This window comes from Schistocerca cancellata, chromosome 8 (genome assembly GCF_023864275.1).
Source record: "Schistocerca cancellata isolate TAMUIC-IGC-003103 chromosome 8, iqSchCanc2.1, whole genome shotgun sequence".
NCBI lineage: Eukaryota > Metazoa > Arthropoda > Insecta > Orthoptera > Acrididae > Schistocerca > Schistocerca cancellata.
Window position 1 is genome coordinate 194,234,025 of NC_064633.1, and position 19,257 is coordinate 194,253,281.

The 19,257-nt window shown below is 45.2% G+C and overlaps 1 protein-coding gene across 3 annotated transcripts in view; it reads left to right on the forward strand.

Annotated features, from left to right (window-relative positions):
- LOC126094631 (glycine receptor subunit alpha-3) overlaps nucleotides 1–19,257 on the forward strand; it is a 611,226-nt gene that overhangs the window by 118,806 nt on the left and 473,163 nt on the right. For 2 of the 3 annotated variants that reach the window (XM_049909118.1, XM_049909115.1), the window contains exon 1: nucleotides 12,540–12,699. The exons of the other annotated variant lie outside the window; for it this stretch is intronic. The gene's annotated coding sequence lies outside the window, so the exon portion shown is untranslated. Of the gene's footprint in view, nucleotides 1–12,539; nucleotides 12,700–19,257 lie in introns of those variants that run through there. 3 annotated transcript variants of the gene reach the window in all.

The following is a 19,257-nucleotide window of genomic DNA, read 5'->3' on the forward strand; positions in this document are numbered from 1 at the left end:
AAGAAAGAGTGGTTCAGCTGTAAAGGAGACCTTTTCTGTAGTACTGTTAGAGTGTTTGGCATTCTTACCAGGTCGGATTGAAGGAAGACATCGAAGAAATTCAGAGGCGGGCTGCTAGATCTGTTACTTGTAGGTTCTAACACCACTTAAGTGATACGGAGATACTTCGGGAACTCAAATGGGTATCCATGAAGGAAGGCGACGTTCTTTTCGAGACACACTATTGAGAAAATTTAGAGAACCAGCATTTGAAGCTGACTGTCGAACGATTCTACTGCCGCCAACATACCACGAAGATAAGAAACGAGAAATTTGGACTTATACGGACGCATATAGATAGTCGTTTTTCCTTCGCTCTGTTTGCGAGTGGACAGGAAAGGAAACGGCTAGTGATCGTCCAGCGTACCCTCCGCCACGCACCGTACGGTGGCTTGAGGAGTATCTATGTAGATGTAAATGCAGACGATCACAGTGTTTAGCCATAGCTCATATTTCTTAATCTACTGCCTGGTGCATCTAAGAAAATTTGAACTACGTAACAAACAATGTCCTTCAGTGCTACTGTCCCTTAAGAAATGAAGACTAGACCATAACTCAGCAGACAACGTGGGTGTGTTCCCCTATGGGAACAACGGAAGGGATTTTATAAACTTGTGTGTGACCCAAAACGCTGCAGCCTGAATAAACAAGCTCCTAAGAGCAAAGAACAAGAGAGGAAGTTGCTATTATTCATTCATAGAGACTCTCGGGACCGATGAACTTGAGACATTGTGAACCGATTTGCATGGGTTAAGAGCAGAGCGAGAGGAAAGTACACTACTGGCCATTAAAATTGCTACACCACGAAGATGACGTGCTACAGACGCGAAATTTAACCGACACGAAGAAGATGCTGTGATATGCAAATGATTAGCTTTTCAGAGCATTCACACAAGGTTGTCGCCGGTGGCGACACCTACAACGTGCTGACATGAGGAAATTTTCCAACCGATTTCTCATGCACAAACAGCAGTTCACCGGCAATGCCTGGTGAAACGTTGTTGTGATGCCTCGTGTAAGGGGGAGAAATGCGTACCATCACGTTTCTGACTTTGATACAGGTCGGATTGTAGCCTATCGCGATTCCGGGTTATCGTATCGCAACATTGCTGCTCGCGTTGGTCGAGATCCAATGACTGTTAGCAGAATATAGAATCGGTGGGTTTAGGAGGGTAATACGGAACGCCGTTCTGGATCCCAACGGCCTCGTATCACTAGCAATCGAGATGACAGGCATCTTACCCGCATGGCTGTAACGGATCGTGCAGCCACGTCTCGATCCCTTAGTGAACAGATGGGGACGTTTGCAAGACAACAACCATCTGCACGAATAGTTCGACGTTTGCAGCAGTATGAAATATCAGCTCGGATACCGTGGCTGCGGTTACCCTAGACGCTGCATCACAGAGAGGAGCGCCTATGATGGTGTACTCGACGACGAACCTGGGTGCACGAATGGCAAAACGTCATTTTTCGGATGAAGCCAGGTTCTGTTTACAGCATCATGATGGTGGCATCCGTGTTTGGCTACATCGCAGTGAACACACATTGGAAGCGTCTATTCGTCATAGCCATACTGGTGTATCACCCGGCATACGGTATGGGGTGCCATTGGTTACACGTCTCGGTCACCTCTTGTTCGCATTGACGGTACTTTGAATAGTGGACGTTACATTTCAAATGTGTTACGACCCGTGGCTCTACCCTTCACTCGATCCTTGCGAAACCCTACATTGCAGCTGGATAATGCACGACGCACATTGCAGGTCCTGTGCGGGCCTTTTTGGATACAGATAATGTTCGACTGCTGCCCTGGCCAGCACATTCTCCATATCTCTCACCAACTGAAAACGTCTGGTCAATGGTGGCCGAGCTGTAGCTGTACACGACATCCAAGCTCTGTTTGAGTCAATGACCAAGTGTATCAAGGCCGTTATTACGGCCAGAGGTGGTTGTTCTGCGTACTGATTTCTCAGGATCTATGCACCCAAATTGCGTGAAAATGTAATGACATGCCGACCGGAGTGGCGGAGCGGCTCTAGGCGCTACAGTCTGGGGAATCGCGCGACCGCTACGGTCGCAGGTTCGAATGGTGCCTCGGGCATGGACGTGTGTGATGTCCTCATGTTAGTTAGGTTTAAGTAGTTCTAAGTTCTAGGGGACTGATGACGTGAGAAGTTAAGTCCCATAGTGCTCAGAGCCATTTTTTTGTAATCACATGTCAGTTCTAGTATAATATATTTGTCCAATGAATACCCATGTATCATTTCCATTTCTTCTTGGTGTAGCAATTTTAATGGCCAGTAGTATAGATACTAGTTACAGATATTGAAGCAAGAGAACGAACGTACTGGTCAGCCTAAAACAGGGCGGCGCCAAGAACTTAGCTTACGATGTGCGTGCCAAATATTTCAATACGAAGAACTGTAAATACGAACAAGCTCTGATCGCGACCTAACTAGCAGTACGCCAGCAAACAGTTTCATTGCGTCTCATCGTCACTGCTTTGTGGTACAGATTATCCCCACCGGCCAACAGCATCTCCAACACGCCCGTCTGTCACTGCTCCCCTTCGCTCCTTCACACCCCCGAGAGGACGCACCTTTTTATTTTTTTACGCGTATTTCAGCAATTCATGGGCCTAGCTTCCTGGCGCAACACGACTGCCCAATCCGCTCTCGCAAAAAAAAAAGAAAAAAAAAGGAAAGCGCCCTGCGGATTCCCTGTTCATCTGTTTTAACTGACAAGTCTTCCTCAAAAGATTTCGAAACTTCTACTGCGAACATCCAGCATCCAATGGGAACACTCGCTCACGAATTCGGCTGGAAAAGTCGTTCCACCTACGCGCTCCAATTCACGTAGGGCAAGACAGAGACGCTGGTGTCCGCTGTCACCATTTCTACCCTTGTCCTTCGATTCTCCCCTGCTGTTGTCCTGTGCTTGCCAATATTTCAACCCTCTGTTGCTAAGCTCAGAGAGAGCAGAATATTCGCTTTAGCCCACATCCAACCAAACAGAATTGATTTCACGAAAGATAGGGAGTATTCTTGAAATAGAGGCTGCAGATGATAAAGGGGAAGGTAGCATTAAATGAAACACATACCCCACAGATCACTTCCTTATAGGCATTGGTCCGAGTAGAATGTGACAAAGATGGCATATGAAAATAATAAAATACCGTGTCTAGTTGATAGGGCATACTCTAATGTAAGATGTACATAAATAAACGTACGTCTTTCAATACAAATGGTCGAGGGATGTCGCCTGGCATATGCGCATTGACGTCAGATCTGTTGACTGTGACACTTGGGAGATGTGATGAACATATTGGTGAAAGCGAGGTTAACATGGTGCTGTTCTACTGATATATATTTTTTTCCCTTTACTGAGATTCGATTCCCCCCGAAGGGGGCGGACTGTCAGCAGCTTAGTACGCCGCTCTCCAGTCAAAAGATTTTTTTAAAAAAATGAAGATAATAAATAATAAAAGCAGGCGATAAAATCGGTGACTTAAATGGTAAAATGGCGGAAAATTGTGGAACTTAAAACATAAAACAAAGGGTTGGCGATGCTAATAAAATACACAGGGAGCAGACAGGTAAAATAATAGACAGACAATTAAAAAACACGGCGACAGTCTGGTTTCTGTTCGCAAGAAATATAAAAATACACCCAGCGACACCATGATTTCTGTTCGCAACACTCTGGAAAGACGCACAACACTGAACACTCACTTGAACACTGCACTACAAAGTTTGCACAAATATGACATACCACAGCCGAGGGCAGATGGGGGTAACCTGGACAGATGATGGGAAAGAAAAGGGTGAAAGAGAGGAAAAACGAAGTTTTTGGGGCGGGGGGAAGGAGCCGACGGATGACGAGGCCTCATAAGGGACGGGGGGGCAGTGCAGACGCGAGAGGGAGTGGAGAAAGGCAGAGGAGGGGATTGCAAAAGGACGCGGGGGGGGGGGGGTCTACTGATAAAGGATATCACCCTATTAATTTAGGAAAGGCGACTTACTGTTCTGGATGTACCCTCCACAGCACTTCATAAGAAACAGCAGGGAGTAAAGCCGTCCTCACACGCGACGTATTTCTCATCGCGAAGCACACCAGACGTAGTTGGTGCTGCCGCGGTTGCTACACGCTCTGTGAATACCCACTACATCTCACGGAACACGTCGTGCTCTTCATCCTGATGTGGAACTGCAGCGCTTCCTGGCGGCACTTGTCGCCTTCATCTGGCGCGCTAAACACTGAGTTTGTTTACGAAAATGGACAAGCGTAAAATGGTTGCGTTAACTCTGTCAGAGATCTTCGAAGAGAGGCGGAGAAAGTCACGGAGAAGATTCGATGGCTGCTAGAGGAAAACTACATAATGCTGCACAGGATCTGAGATACTTACTAGTAAAACTTACTCGTTAACTCAGCTGAATCTTTATAAAATTTTCGGTTTTAAAGAGAATATAGCTATAATGTCAGTTTTTGCATGCACAATATCCGTATTCTCGATGTTATATTGATTACCATCACTCTGAAGTAACGTACGTCGTTACCTAGTTTTCAAGATCGAGATTTCATTCGAATGGAAAGGGAGATTTCTTCGAATGTACTCGCCATAACTGAAAAAGACATTTACCAGCAAGATAAAAACGTGAGGCAGCACATAAAAACCAAGAGATGGGTATTATATTTTCCAAAAAGTTTCATAAGAGTAAACGGTTTCAGTGGGTAACTCGTTTACTTTCTGACATACAGGCAGTCAAATTAAGATTTATGGCCACACTGGAAACATGAAGGAATGGTAAATTATGTTCTTAACAGTGTCATTTACTGGTTTTCTGCGAATGGTCACACTTTCAATTTTTAAAAGACAAAACGTATTCAGTTCTGCACATCTAGAGGAACTACACCAATGATAAGTGTAACATACGGCGAGGAAATGATAAGTAGAGTGGAAACTTCTAAATTTTTAGGCCCCTGTGTTGATGAGAATATAAAAAAATACACTTTGGAACTCCTAAAACAACTTAGTTCAGCTAAATTTGCACTTAGAATCATTGCAATGGTTAAAATTGCTCTGAGCACTATGGGACATCAGTCCCCTAGAACACTTAAACCTAACTAACCTAAGAACATCACACACATCTATGCCCGAGGCAGGATTCGAACCTGCGACCGCAGCGGTCGCGCGGTTTCAGACTGTAGCGCCTAGAACCGCTCGGCCACTCCGGCCGGCAATGTCAAACGGAATTATGTTCTGGGGTATTTCATATCTACGAAAGGAAGCCTTCATTCCCCGAAAACGAGGTGTAAGAAATTATGTGATGCCCACCTACGATCATCTTGAAGACACCTGTTTAAGGAGTTGGCCATTCTGACTAGATGTTTCACAGTATATTTATTCCCTCACGAAGTCTGTTGTAAATAATCCACTGCAGTTCAAGAGGAACGATGGTGAACATAATTACAATACTAGGAAGAAAGATGACATTCATTATTCCACATTAATGTTGTCTTTAGCACAAAAAGGGGAGCGCAGTTCGGAAACTAAAATTTTTGATCACATCCCCAGTCACATAAAATGTGTGACAGACACCGAAGTAAAATTTGGAAACTACCTAAAAAGGTTTTCCTTGACAACTCCTTCCATTCCGCAGAAAATTACTAACAGCTGTATAGGCCGGCCGCGGTGGTCTAGCGGTTCTGGCGCTGCAGTCCGGAACCGCGGGACTGCTACGGTCGCAGGTTCGAATCCTGCCTCGGGCATGGGTGTGTGTGATGTCCTTAGGTTAGTTAGGTTTAAGTAGTTCTAAGTTCTAGGGGACTTTTGACCTAAGATGTTGAGTCCCATAGTGCTCAGAGCCATTTGAACCATTTGAACAGCTGTATATTTAATAATAATGATAATAAAAAACAAAAATAAAATAAATGGAATAGAATTTATGAATGTCCAGCATGTACCCATATTTACAAATTAACTTCCGATGTGAATATAATATGACTCGTTCCACATCATTATGATTTATCGTGCAAACGATCTATGGAACATGAAACTAAGTAACTAATTAACTAACTGCGGGCTATGGCCCTCTACACCATGCAACCCGACGTGGGGCCAGTCTACCGTTGCCTTATACGCTAGCAAAGTAGTTGCTGTTAACGCCACAGTACTATTGGGACCGATTTGGGCTACGGCTAACCATGTTTTATTTTGCGGATTCATAGTAGTTACGTTATAGGAATTCGACGAAAAATCTTTCCATTGGCATCCACCAAGGTTAATATTTCATTACAATGTAGTTGATAAGATATGGGAAACAGGCTAGCAAGGGGTATCCTTGCTTCTAGGTCACTTCCCAGGAAAGCACTTTCTGGTGGTAACTAGCACCTGGCTTAGGTGTAGCAATCGCCCAGTTTTTCCCGCGGTGCGTGCGGGTACAGGAATACATTTGAGACAATGGTCAGGCGTGAGTCTGCACACCGCTGCCATTCACAATCTGAACAACCAGCACCTATACTTTCCGTGGACCACTTTCAACACTGTAGACAAATGACACCTGACACTCAGCAACTTCGTATACCCTTCTAGGATTCCATCTAACTCCCGCAGACCCACGGTAAGACTTCGCGGGAATTCAGTTGAGTTCATGAATTGTCCTCTCCGTTACCGTTCTGTCATGTCGAGAAATGTTTATTATTCGACACAACAGCTGCGTCTTGCACCAAGTTAAATATAGCTATTGTACGCTTAATCCATCCTCTCTCGGGAAGTAATTCACGTGGACGAGGAGCTGGTGACGTCATAGCGTGGAATACCACTTTCCACTACAGTGCGGAGCGTGAAATGAAGAATCTAGCCAGATTTTAGCCTCGTGGAGAGGAACGTGGCTAATGAGATGCAACATCACTTTGCGTTACAAACAAAACAAAGGAGGCGCCATATTGTTCGGCGTTAAACGTCGTATTTGGTGGATGTTCTTTCTCATAGAGTATGGGGTATGAATATAAGCTGTTTCAAAGCATCATAAAATTAAGGATCTCTCGAAAACGCGACTTTTTAGTTGCGATTTGTAATAATAAACAGACCAGAAACTACATATCGGTGGGTAGCTTCCTGCAGTTGATGTTTTTAATGTAACTTGTCTGCTACGAAAGTATGCCGTTTCAATGCCACGGCACAATGATGATCTATTGTTCAAATGGCTCTGAGCACTATGGGAACAACTTCTGAGGTCATCCGTCCCCTAGAACTTAGAACTACTTAAACCTAACTAACCTAAGGACGCCACACACATCCATGCCCGAGACATGATTCGAACCTGAGACCGTAGCGGTCGCACGGTTCTAGACTGAACCGCCTAGAACCGCTCGGCCATCCCGGCCGGCGATGATCTATCGAAAGTGAATTTTTTGCGTGCAATTTACATATTCAATATCAAATAATGTCATTTGTAGACAGTTAATACAGTCTTTAGCATGTGTATACCGTATAGGCAGAGTCGACTCCTATATCAAAGCTGTAGCGCAGTTGCTAGCGACGTACACGAGTTTTGTAGAGAAAAATTTTACCTTTTGTGTTCTAAAAGAGTTTGTGTCTTTCTGATACATTTAATAGAAATAGTATTTCAAAAGTCGATGTTATTTTGCGCAACTGTTATTGTAAAGGTCAACGACTGGAACGCTTCACCAGTGGCCAGAAATCTTATCGTGACTGCCAGTCTGTGTCTGGAAGTAAACCAAAATTACACACTGCAAGTTTTTGCTATTATGAAACTTGTTGTATAATGAAACTTCCTGGCAGATTAAAACTGTGTACCGGACCGAGACTCGAACTCGGGACCTTTGCCTTTTGCGGGCAAGTGTTCTATCATCTGAGCTACCCAACCACGACTGACAACCCCTCCCCGCAGTTTTAATTCCGCCTGTACCTCGTCTCCTACCTTCCAAACTTCACAGAAGCTCTCCCGCAGACCTAGCAGAAGTTTGGAAGATAGGAGACGAGGTACTGGCGCAATTAAAACTGCGGGGAGGGGTTGTCAGTTGTAGTTGGATAGCTCAGATGGTAGAGCACTTGCCTGCAAAAGGCAAAGGTCCTGATTTCGAGTCTCGGCCCGGCACACAGTTTTAATCAGCCAGGAAGTTTCATATCAGCGCACACTCGGCTGCAGAGTGAAAATTTAATTCTTCCTGGATAATACAGAGGTTGTCCCATAATAATGTATACACTCTTTGAAACTGAACATCTCTTTAATCAAAAGGGTTAGAAATACAATTTTAGTGGTGTTAGTTGCCTCATGGTCCGACTTAAGGTAGTAAATGTTCAAACTGGTGTCCGTCCATCGCAATACACAGTCGACAACAAGTTACGACTGAGCGATATGCCAACTTTATTGTTTCCAACAGAATAGCATCACAGGCTTACTCAATTTGCTCTCTAAGATCATCCAGTGTGTGTGGTCTCGCAGCGTATCTGTGTTCTTGAGAGAAAGAAATCTCGATGAGTTAAACCTGGAGAACGAACGGGATACTCCACACTCCCTGTTCGTCCTATCCATCTGGCAGGGAATGTACGATTGAGAAATGCTCTCACATCCAGGTGAAAGTGAGATGGTGCCCCATCCTGTTGAAAGTAATAATCTTCATTCCAAACTCAACCCTAAGACCAGGAGTTATCATTTCCAACATTTCCAAGTACGAGTCGCCCGTGACAGTGTTGTCAAAGAAGTACGGTCCGATTAACCCTCTAGAAGCCAGACCACACCAGACTATTACTCCTGGTAGATTAACTTGCCTTTGCTCGGTTACGTATGAATTCTCCCTGGCCCAGTACACGAAATTGTTAATTGTTCCATCAAGTTTAACCGTCGCTTCATCTGACCAAAGATTCGATCTTAGAAACGCTGCTCTTCTTCACATCTGTTAATGAACCACCCACAAAATTCGCTTCGCCTATCAGGTTCATCCTCGTTATGAGCATGGAGAAGTCTGGGAATATGAGGCTTAAAGTTCTGAGACCGCAGAATTCTATGAACACTGCCTCTCCAGATTCCACTCTTAAGAGAGCATTGCCTCACAGATTTCTTCGGGGAATATGGTATGCCTGGATTACTGCATCAACACTCTCATTGTCAGTTGAACTTCTCTTTCGTCCACTACGTCCCTTCTTCATATCGTGCACCGTTCCTTCGACTTCAAACTTATCTCTGATTCTTGTAATTGTTACTCTTGTCGGTGGTGGTGTTCCAAATTCAACTCTCCAACGTCGGCGTACCCCACTCACATTCTCCGTTTTCCAGTAACACTTTAGCACCCATTTCCATGGCTCAAACGATAACGCTATGTTTGCTGACAATCCTGAACAAAAGAAAGCATTACTGTGTTTTTCATCGCCTTATAAATTATTACCCATGAAATTGTATTTTTGTCTCCTTTAATTAAAGAGATATTCTGTTTCAGAGAATGTATACATTATTTTGGGACACCCTGTCTATACCTATCTCTTTGTCTGTGGACGAGCTCATGTATGTAGCTTGCACTAAATATATTTTTCAGTGATAGCGAGCTCCTTCGAAAAATCTCCTCCTCCATTCGACTGAAATTTCGAAATGAATCTCGATCTTGAAATGTAGTTGATGAAGTACGTTACTGCTGAGTGTTGGTAGTGAATGCAATATCGAGAATACGGATATTATGCATGTGGAAACCAACATTGGACACTATACCTTAACTGTGTTTAGTTTCAGACCGAAAGTGGGATGAAAATTCACCTGAGTTAAAGAATAACTTCTGCTATTACGTGTCTCAGATCGTTGTACAGTATTATGTAGTGTTACTGTATCAGCAATTCGCTATTAAAGCCATCGACGAGTCCAGAATTTTCTACGCGATATCCTTCGCTCTTCTACCACAATCACTTACAGAGTTAGCGCAGCTGTTTTACGCTCGTCCATTTTCGTACGGAAACTGTGTTGCATACGAGCCAAATAAAGCCTACAACGGCCGCAGGAGAGCGCTGAGAGCGCAAATCACGTCAACAAGCTCGTTCCGTGTTTCGACGGCGCTGTGTCTTCTGAGGTCGGATGTACCGTAAGCATCCACGTTAACGTTAGCTGCTTCGTCCCGCGTGAGGACGACCTTAGCGTATTGACGATCCATACATGATTTTCGATTCGCAGCACTCCGCTTTTTAATCCTTGAGCATAACATCATAACAGATAATGATTTTCTGTTGTCTGCTAGAGTGCTAGTTATTTTGGTGTATTATTATCTTTCGTGTAATCTCTGGAGAAAACCTCCCAGATCCTGATGTTCCTCAAATCCGACAAACCGCCATCCGCTGTCCCCTCCTACTGTCCCACTAACCTTACCTCGATCTTCAGGAGGGTCCTGGAATCCATCCTCACCCGACGCATCCACCAGCACCGCCTCCTTCCCGCTACCCAATGTGGCTTTCGGCCGTCCTTCTCTGCTGATGACCTTCTCCTCCACCCCACTCACCTCCTTTCCAAACAACTCAACTCCCGTCACTCCGCCATCTTCCTCTCCCTCGACCTTGAACGTGCCTACGACCGTGTATGGCATTCCGGTCTCCTCTTCAAGCTCCAAACCTTCGCCCTTCCTATTAACTACGTCCATCTGATCGCCTCCTTTCTTTCCCACTGTCCTTCCTATATCACCATCCATAACATGGATTCCTACACCTTCTATCCCTCCGCTGGTATGTCCCAAGGTTCCGTCATATCCCCCCTTCTCTACCTTCTTTACACAGTGAATATGCTGCCACCTTCACCTCCTTTACACCTGCTCCAGTACGCCGAAGACACCGCCTTCCTTGCCCTCGCCCCCACCCTGCAACGCTCCCAGCACCTTCTCCAATCCCATCTTGACCAGTTCACCACTTGGTGTAACCAGTGGCTGCTCAAGGTCAATCCTTCCAAGACCCAGGCGATCATTGTAGGCAAAACCACCCCTTCCTTCCATCTCCTCGATTTCTATCTCATTATCTACGGCCGTCCTTGACGGCATTCTTGACCGTCGCCTCTCCTGGACCCCCCATCTCCGGACAACCAAGCCAAGGCACGCTCCCGACTCCACCTCCTCGAGCTCCTCTCTGGCTGCACATTGGGTCTGGACCCCTCCACTGTCCTCCACACCTACAAATCCCTCATCTGCCCTATCCTCTGCTATGCCCCTCCCACCTGGATCGCGTCCCCTCCTACCATCTATAAATCTCTTCAAATCCTGGAATGCCATGCGCTCTGCCTCGCCTATCGCATCCGCCACCCCTCCCCCACGCGGATCCTTTATGACTTAATTCCGTTCCCACACCTCCTCCTTATCCTCTTACAGATACCGATCCTTTACACCTCCTGCAAACTTGATCCCCCTCACCGTCTTGTCTCTCCCATCCTTTCCCACGCTCATCTGCTGCCGACTTCCACATCCCACCCGCACACCATCTCTCCACAACTCATACCCTTGCCCAAGGTGGCTTCCGCCAACTCCCCCTCCCTGATGGTGCCTTCCTGCCCTCCATCTACCACTCCTACCAACTTTGATCCTCCCCTTGCTCCCTCTGTGTTTTTCCTCCAGGGCACCCTCTCTCCCTTCTCTCCCTCCTCACTTCCCCCCTCTCTCCCCTCTCCCACAGGCTTCGTCAAACCCCCCATACCCTCTCCCCTGCCCCTCCCTTCTCCTCTCTCACTGGCATCAACACCCCTCCACCCTCTCCTCCTACCCGCACCTCTTCCCTTTGGCAGGTCCCCGGCTTTGTGCGTGAACAGTGCATCTTCGTGCGCTGGAGATCGTCGCCAGTGCTCGTGTGTGTCTTCGTGTCCGTGCTTCAATGTCTCTCCGTTTGTGCTCCTCCGTTCACGTGTGTAAACTCGTTCTTCCCTGTTATGTTTAGTGATGAACGTTTTTTCTTCAAACAGTGCGCCCGTGAACGGCTTCATTTATTTTACTATGCCTGTCTCCCGTTTTTGTCCACCATGTTTGCTTGTTTTTCTGTCTTTCTGTTCTCTGTATGTGTTCACTGTGGCCGAAGAGCGGCATACATAGGCCGTTGCGGCCTACCTTTATTGTAAAGGTATTAAAAACACAATAAAGAAAAAAATAATCTCTGGAATTGCAGGTACAGGAAGTAATACTGCTTAGTGTGTCTGTTCCGTATTATTTTCTTTCACAAATGGTCGCCACGAGGCTAAAATACCTTTATAAGCGTGTAACCTATTTGGTGCCGGTGCCGCTGGTTTTCAACTCATGTTCTACAGAGGAGAGAGTGTGCCAGTTGTATTGCGTCCCTATGGGCTCGTTAGCTCTGTCGGAAATCGTCCCTCGAATGTTTTCTGCTTTCCGCGGTCTGGCGCCTCCGATAGTCAACTGACCCGAGAGAGCGCGAGCCAAAAACCGCTAAAATTAGCGAACAAGCGAAGAGCGTCAACGTTACGAAAATATTGGCGCCCGTGACGGTCAGTATGCGCTAGTCCTGGCTTGTGGTGCCTCTGGTCCTGTGTGTGTGTGTGTGTGTGTGCGTCTGCCATTCAGTATTGCCGAATGTACACTTTATAGCGACTATACCTTCGCAATGTGTTCAGCTGGCAACGATAATTCACCTCCACTTCAGGCAAATCACAACTTCTGAGGAAATACGGGGTAAGTAATCTAACATTCCTAAGTTTTTCCGAAGTGGCTAATACATGAAACTGCTTTAGACGTGCTAAGTGTAATCCTTCCCTTTGTGTGTAAAATAAAGATGATTGCGGTATAGACCCCTCTTAAGGCAAATTATTTGGTACAAATTGATTACGGTGTGTACATTCCCGCGATTCTGCAATGCCTGCACAGTGCACTCCTGCGACTTCCGTAACCTCATTTTTGGGCTCAGTTTGCCAGCTGCAAATTTATTTGTACGTTTGGTCGTGTGGAAGTCAGAGTGAGCCTAATCTGCTGAGCAAGGAGGATGTTATAAAAGTCTGACAGTAAAAACTCTCATTTCTTTTTAGAATTTGTAGCATCATTAAGCACAAAACAAACTCGAAAAGGAATATGACTTTCAACCGCCTAATAACAGTAGCAGCGAGGCAGGTGACATTAAATATAAATACACTGCCTGACAAGAAAAGTCAAGTACCCAGAAGACATTGGTTGCATGTCAATGTAATTTCGTACATGTACGTAGTCTGTTCAAAAAAATCCGGAACATTCGTAATTTCGCACCAGTGGTGTGATGGGGCGAAGTGCAATTGGCATCAAATTTCAAATTCAAATGGCTCTAAGCACTATGGGACTTAACATCTGAGGTCATTAGCCTCCTAGACTTAGAACTACTTAAACCTAACTAACCGAAGGACATCACACACATCCATCCCCGAGGCAGGATTCGAACCTGCGACCGCAGCAGCAACGCGCTTCGGGACTGAAACGCCTACATCTGCGCGGCCACAGCGGCCGGCAAAATATGCATCTGGAGCGTCTATATGTGAGTACACTGAAAAATTCGAAGCGTTCTACCCTAGTCACTAAAACTTGTTCATAAGCTATTAAACAGTGTAAATACAAAGTTACTTTGCATCGTAATCAGAATAACACAGGCACTGCAATATCGTATCGTACAAGTAATGGACTCCCTGCAACATTCTACACTCATGCTCATAAATTAAGGATAATGATGAAAAATGGTGAAAAAACGCTCCGGTGGGTAGTTTTCGCGTTAAAATCACCTCGCGGTATGACCATGCGGTGAATTTGACCTGCGGTCGTCGCACCGTGGCGCTGGCTTAAAAAAAAATGGTTCATATGGCTCTGAGCGCTATGGGACTTAACATCTGTGGTCATCAGTCCCCTAGAACTTAGAACTACTTAAGCCTAACTAACCTAAAGACATCACACACATCCATGCCCGAGGCAAGATTCGAACCTGCGACCGTAGGGGTCACACTGTTCCAGACTGAAACGCCTAGAACCGCACGGCCACACAGGCCGGCGTGGCGCTGGCAGCAGTCCACATACGCAGATGTGTATTGGTGCATGTCAGAGTACGGTGCAGCGAGTAAGTGTGCAGACGTTTTCAGACGTGCTAATGGTGAATGTGTGTTGAAAATGGCTCAAAGAACACATATTGATGACTTTATGAGAGGTAGAATACTAGGGCGACTGGAGGCTGGTCGAACACAGCAGGTCGTTGCACGGGCCCTCCGTGTGCCACAAAGTGTGATCTCAAGATTATGACATCGATTCCAGCAGACAGGAAACGTGTCAAGGCGCTACAGTACGGGACGTCCACAGTGTACAACACCACAAGAAGACCGATATCTCACCATCGGTGCCCGCAGACGGCCACGGAGTACTGCAGGTAGCCTTGCTCGGGACCTTACCGCAGCCACTGGAACAGTTGTATCCAGACACACAGTCTACAGACGACTTAACAGACATGGTTTAAACGCCCGGAGACCTGCAAGGTGCATTCCACTGACCCCTGGTCACAGGAGAGCCCTTAAAGCCTGGTATCAAGAACACAGTACATGGTCATTGGAACAGTGGTCCCAGGTTATGTTCACGGACGAGTCCAGGTATAGTCTGAACAGTGATTCTCGCCGGGTTTTCATCTGGCGTGAACCAGGAACCAGATACCAACTTCTTAATGTCCTTGAAAGGGACCTGTATGGAGGTCGTGGTTTGATGGTGTGGGATGGGATTATGATTGGTGCGCGTACACCCCTGCATGTCTTTGACAGAGGAACTGTAACAGGTCAGGTGTATCGGGGCGTCATTTTGCACCAGTTTGTCCGCCTTTTCAGGGGTGCGGTGGGTCCCACCTTCCTCCTGATGGATGATAACGCACGGCCCCACCGAGCTGCCATGGTGGAGGAGTATCTTCAAACAGAAGATATCGGGCGAATGGAGTGGCCTGCCTGTTCTCCAGACCTAAACCCCATCGAGCACGTCTGGGATGCTCTCGGCCGACGTATCGCTGCACGTCTTCAAACCCCTACGACACTTCAGGAGCTCCGACAGCACTGGTGCCAGAATGGCAGGCTATACCCTCGCAGCTGCTCGACCACCTGATCCAGAGTATGCCAACCCATTGTGCGGCCTGTGTACGTGTCCATGGTGATCATATCCCATATTGACGTCGGGGTACATGCGCGGAAAAAGTGGCGTTTTGTAGCACATGTGTTTCGGTACGGTTTTCTCAACTTATCACCAATACCGTGGACTTACAGATCTGCGTCGTGTGTGTTCCCTATGTTCCTATGCTATTAGCACCAGTTTTGTGTACTGCCACGTTGTGTGGCACCACATTCTGCAATTATCCTTGATTTATGAGGAGTGTATATTCGCGTGCAGCCCAGATGTTGCACTTGAAAGTCGCTTGCCTGGTATCGGCAGAGAAATATGATATTGCAGTACCTGTGTTATTGTGATTACGATGTCCGCAGCTCGTGGTCTATTGGCTAGCGTTGCTGCCTCTGGATCACGGGGTCCCGGGACCGATTCCCGGTCGGGCTGGGGATTTTCTCTGTCCGAGGACTGGGCGTTTGCATTGTCTACACATTTCATCATCATCATCGTCATCATCATCATTCGTGACAATGGCAAGATTGGACTGTGTAAAAATTAAACTGTATAAAAATTGGGACTTTGTACAGGCGCTGATGACGGCGCAGTTTAGCGCCCCACAAATCAAACATCATCACCACATTCTGATCGGTGAAGACAGCTGTTGATTTCGATGGCCTTGAAAACCTGCTTCAATGTGGGTAGTTAGGGCAAGAACTTGATCGGTGCAGCTGCGTCCTTGTCTGGTGCCAGCTTGTTCAGGAGGGGTAGCAGCCTCGACGTACTGGGCTATTCTGGCTAATGTGTGAATGTCATCAAGAAGAGCAGACAATTGAACTTCTAGTCCAACGCTGTCCACTTCATGCATACCCTGGAATTCCTAACGACGTGTTCAGTCTCACACCCAGCTTAATTAATTGGTTAAAAAACATGGACTTTAAGGTTTAATCTTCTTATGTCATATGTATATTGCATAAAAATCACCATACTATTAAATAAATAAACCACATTCCTTTGGCGTGCATGCAAGTCCAAAGGAATTTTGCATCGTAATCAGAATAACACAGGCACTGTAATATCGTCTCGTACAAGTAATGGACTCCCTGCAACATGCTATTTCATGTCCCACCACTGGCAGGAACTAACTGTAGCCGTATTGGGGAATTACTGTTCCATGTGTAGGCTGCCATTAACACCTCAACATAAACGGCTGCGTTTGGAGCGGGGCCGTGTGCGGCAAGCATGGACTGCTGCTGAAGGGCGATGAATCTCGGTTATGCACTATCCTCGATGGTTTTCTTAGGCGACTATGGCGGCGAGCTGACGGGAGGCCAATTCTTCCAAAGTTTTGGAGAATCACAGCGATGTCACTCCAGGAGTCATGCTGTTGATGATGACAAGGTCCCATACTCCGAAGAGTGTAGGGGACCAGGCAAGGTCCTAGCGGAGGTGGTTTGCTGCCGTGGTTTGCCATTGCCTTCCTCCGACCGTAATGGGAATGAATGATGATGATGACGAAGATGACACAACTCCACCTAGTCGTCTCGAGGCAGGAAAAAATCCCTGACCCCGCCGGGAATCGAACCTGGGACCCCGTGCGCGGGAAGCGAGAACGCTACCGCAAGACCACGAGCTGCGGAATGCTTTTGGAAACCATCTAATGTGACTTCAGGTCACAGCTAGTACTGATTATGGGAACTATGAGGGCACAACGGTACGTCACAATCAGCTTGCTTTGCTGTGTTACAACTCATGCAAGAGAATCTTAGCTCCATTATTCAACGAGACAATGCTTGTCCAGCTATGGTACCAGTCTGTGTGAACTGTCGGCGAGATGTTAAGATTTTCTCGTAGTCAGCAAGATCTCCAGATCTGTCCTCGATTGCAATTGCACCTCGGACGTTATTTTCGTCCCGGCGCCAATATCCAGGACACCAAGGACTCTTTACAACAGTTGGGAGCCATCTTGCCTTACGAGAGGATACGACGGTTTTACGACAACCTTCCCATCCGAATCACCAAAGCCAGAGCGAGTGCAACGTCATACTGGTAAGGGCTCATAATGCCAAGTTCTTTGTAAATCTGACTCGATTTTATAATCACAACTTGTGAAGTTTCATTTAGTTTGCTTCTCCACTTCTGGGTGATTCACTGCTGTCAGGCAGTATAAATGGTTATTAAAGTCAACAACTTCTTCCTAAATGTACCTTAAAACACAGTCGACAAAAAATGGCCTTGCAAAAACGGGTACATCTGACTTACATGAACTGGCATTGCATACTCCACCACCAGATGTCAGATTGACCAAATAATTTCTTAGAGGATTCAAAAAATCATTAGGTAGCTGATAGGCTGTAGCTCGTTTCACTATGATGGCAATTCAAACAAAATACTTTAATCTTTTAACAGCAGCTCAGTTTATCTTCCGTAAAAGCTCCGCTGCTGACGAGGAGAACACGGCAACTGCCATAACCCGATTTCCCAGGAACTTCCCTCAGAGGAAGAGGAGTCAAAATAAGCGAACACATGTCTGGGATTTTCTGCAGATGTTCGACCGTTTCTGAAAAACGACGGTCGAAGTTTTCGACGTATTGTCACAGAACTTCATGTGCCTTTAACCGCGCATTATCCTCAGACGAAATGTGGGGTCAGTGCTTAGCGTCGCTGCTTCTTATTTTTGCGCCCTGTATCCGAAACCCGATAGTTTTAAATTCTTTTCTTTTATTTTCATTTTTTTCTTTTATCATCCACGTCCGTAGAAGGTTATCTAATTAGAGGATACAAGGGCGTTATATGAAGCGTGTAATCAGAATAATAGCTGGAGCCCACCCAAGATCACTTTGCAGGTATTTGCTTAAGGAACTCATGATATTCACAGTATCTTCGCAATACACATATTCACTTATGAAATTCGTTATTGATAACCCACCCAGTTCAAAAATATTACTAAATTGCATAGCTACAATACTAAAAGAAAGGGTGATCTTCACTATTCTATTTTTGCGCCCCATGTTCGAAACCCAGTTATAGTTTTAATTTCTTTTATTTTATTTTTATTGTTTTCATTTATTTACCCATATCCATAGAAGGTTATTCAGCGGATGTTTGTTATCGAATTAGAGGATACAATAGCATTATATCATTATATTAAGCGTGTAATCAGAATAATAGCTGGAACCCACCCAAGATCACTTTGCAGACATTTGTTTTCTTCGCGATACATACATTCGCTTATGAAATTTGCTGTTGATAATCCATCCTAGTTCAAAAATAATAACAAAGTGCATTGCTACAACACTAGAAGAAAGGGTGGTTTCACTATTCTGGGTTAAATCTGACTTTGGCACAGAGAGGGATGAATTATGTTGCCACAAAAACCTTTGGTCAGTTGCCAAATAGCATTAAAAGTCTGAGAGAAGGCCAACCTGCATTTAAGAACAAGTTAAAGGAATTTCTGAATGACTACTCGTTCTATACTATAGATGACCTTTTAGATATGAAGTAGTAACTCTAAGAAAAATTATATCATGTAAAGAAAACTTATGTGAAACTGACACCTTACACATCATTACGAGATGTCGTATTTATGGAACAAGTATTAATATAATGAAATTGTAAAATTACAACTGGACTTGACACTAAGTGTCACATATTTATTATATAACATGTGTGTGTCTTGTATGTTGATCCGTAAGAAGCATTTTAAATGAATTTTATCCATAGTGGATAGTTCTATGACAACAGTGTGGCTCAAAACAGCTCTAGATGTCATTTTTTAATTTGTGATAGCTTTGGGTGATTTCATATACATAACATTATTGTACTTCCTAGATCTAAGTTCTCCGACAAAAATGTAGATCCGAAAATTTCGTAATGTGTATCAAAAATCTTAGCAGTCTAAAATAGCTTTTTAAGTTTCTATATGTGCAACACCCTTGCACTTCCTGTGGATAAGTTCTTTGACCATAACCTACATGTTTCTGTATGAGAAACATCTTTGCACCTGCTACGTCTGAGTTCTTTGACCACAGCACACATGTTTGTATGTAAACACAGTATATTTACAAGTGCACATCGTAATAGTGAAATATGCAGCTAAACTATAAAACTGAAATATGGACTTGAAAATGATAATAAGTCTGTAAGTAAGTG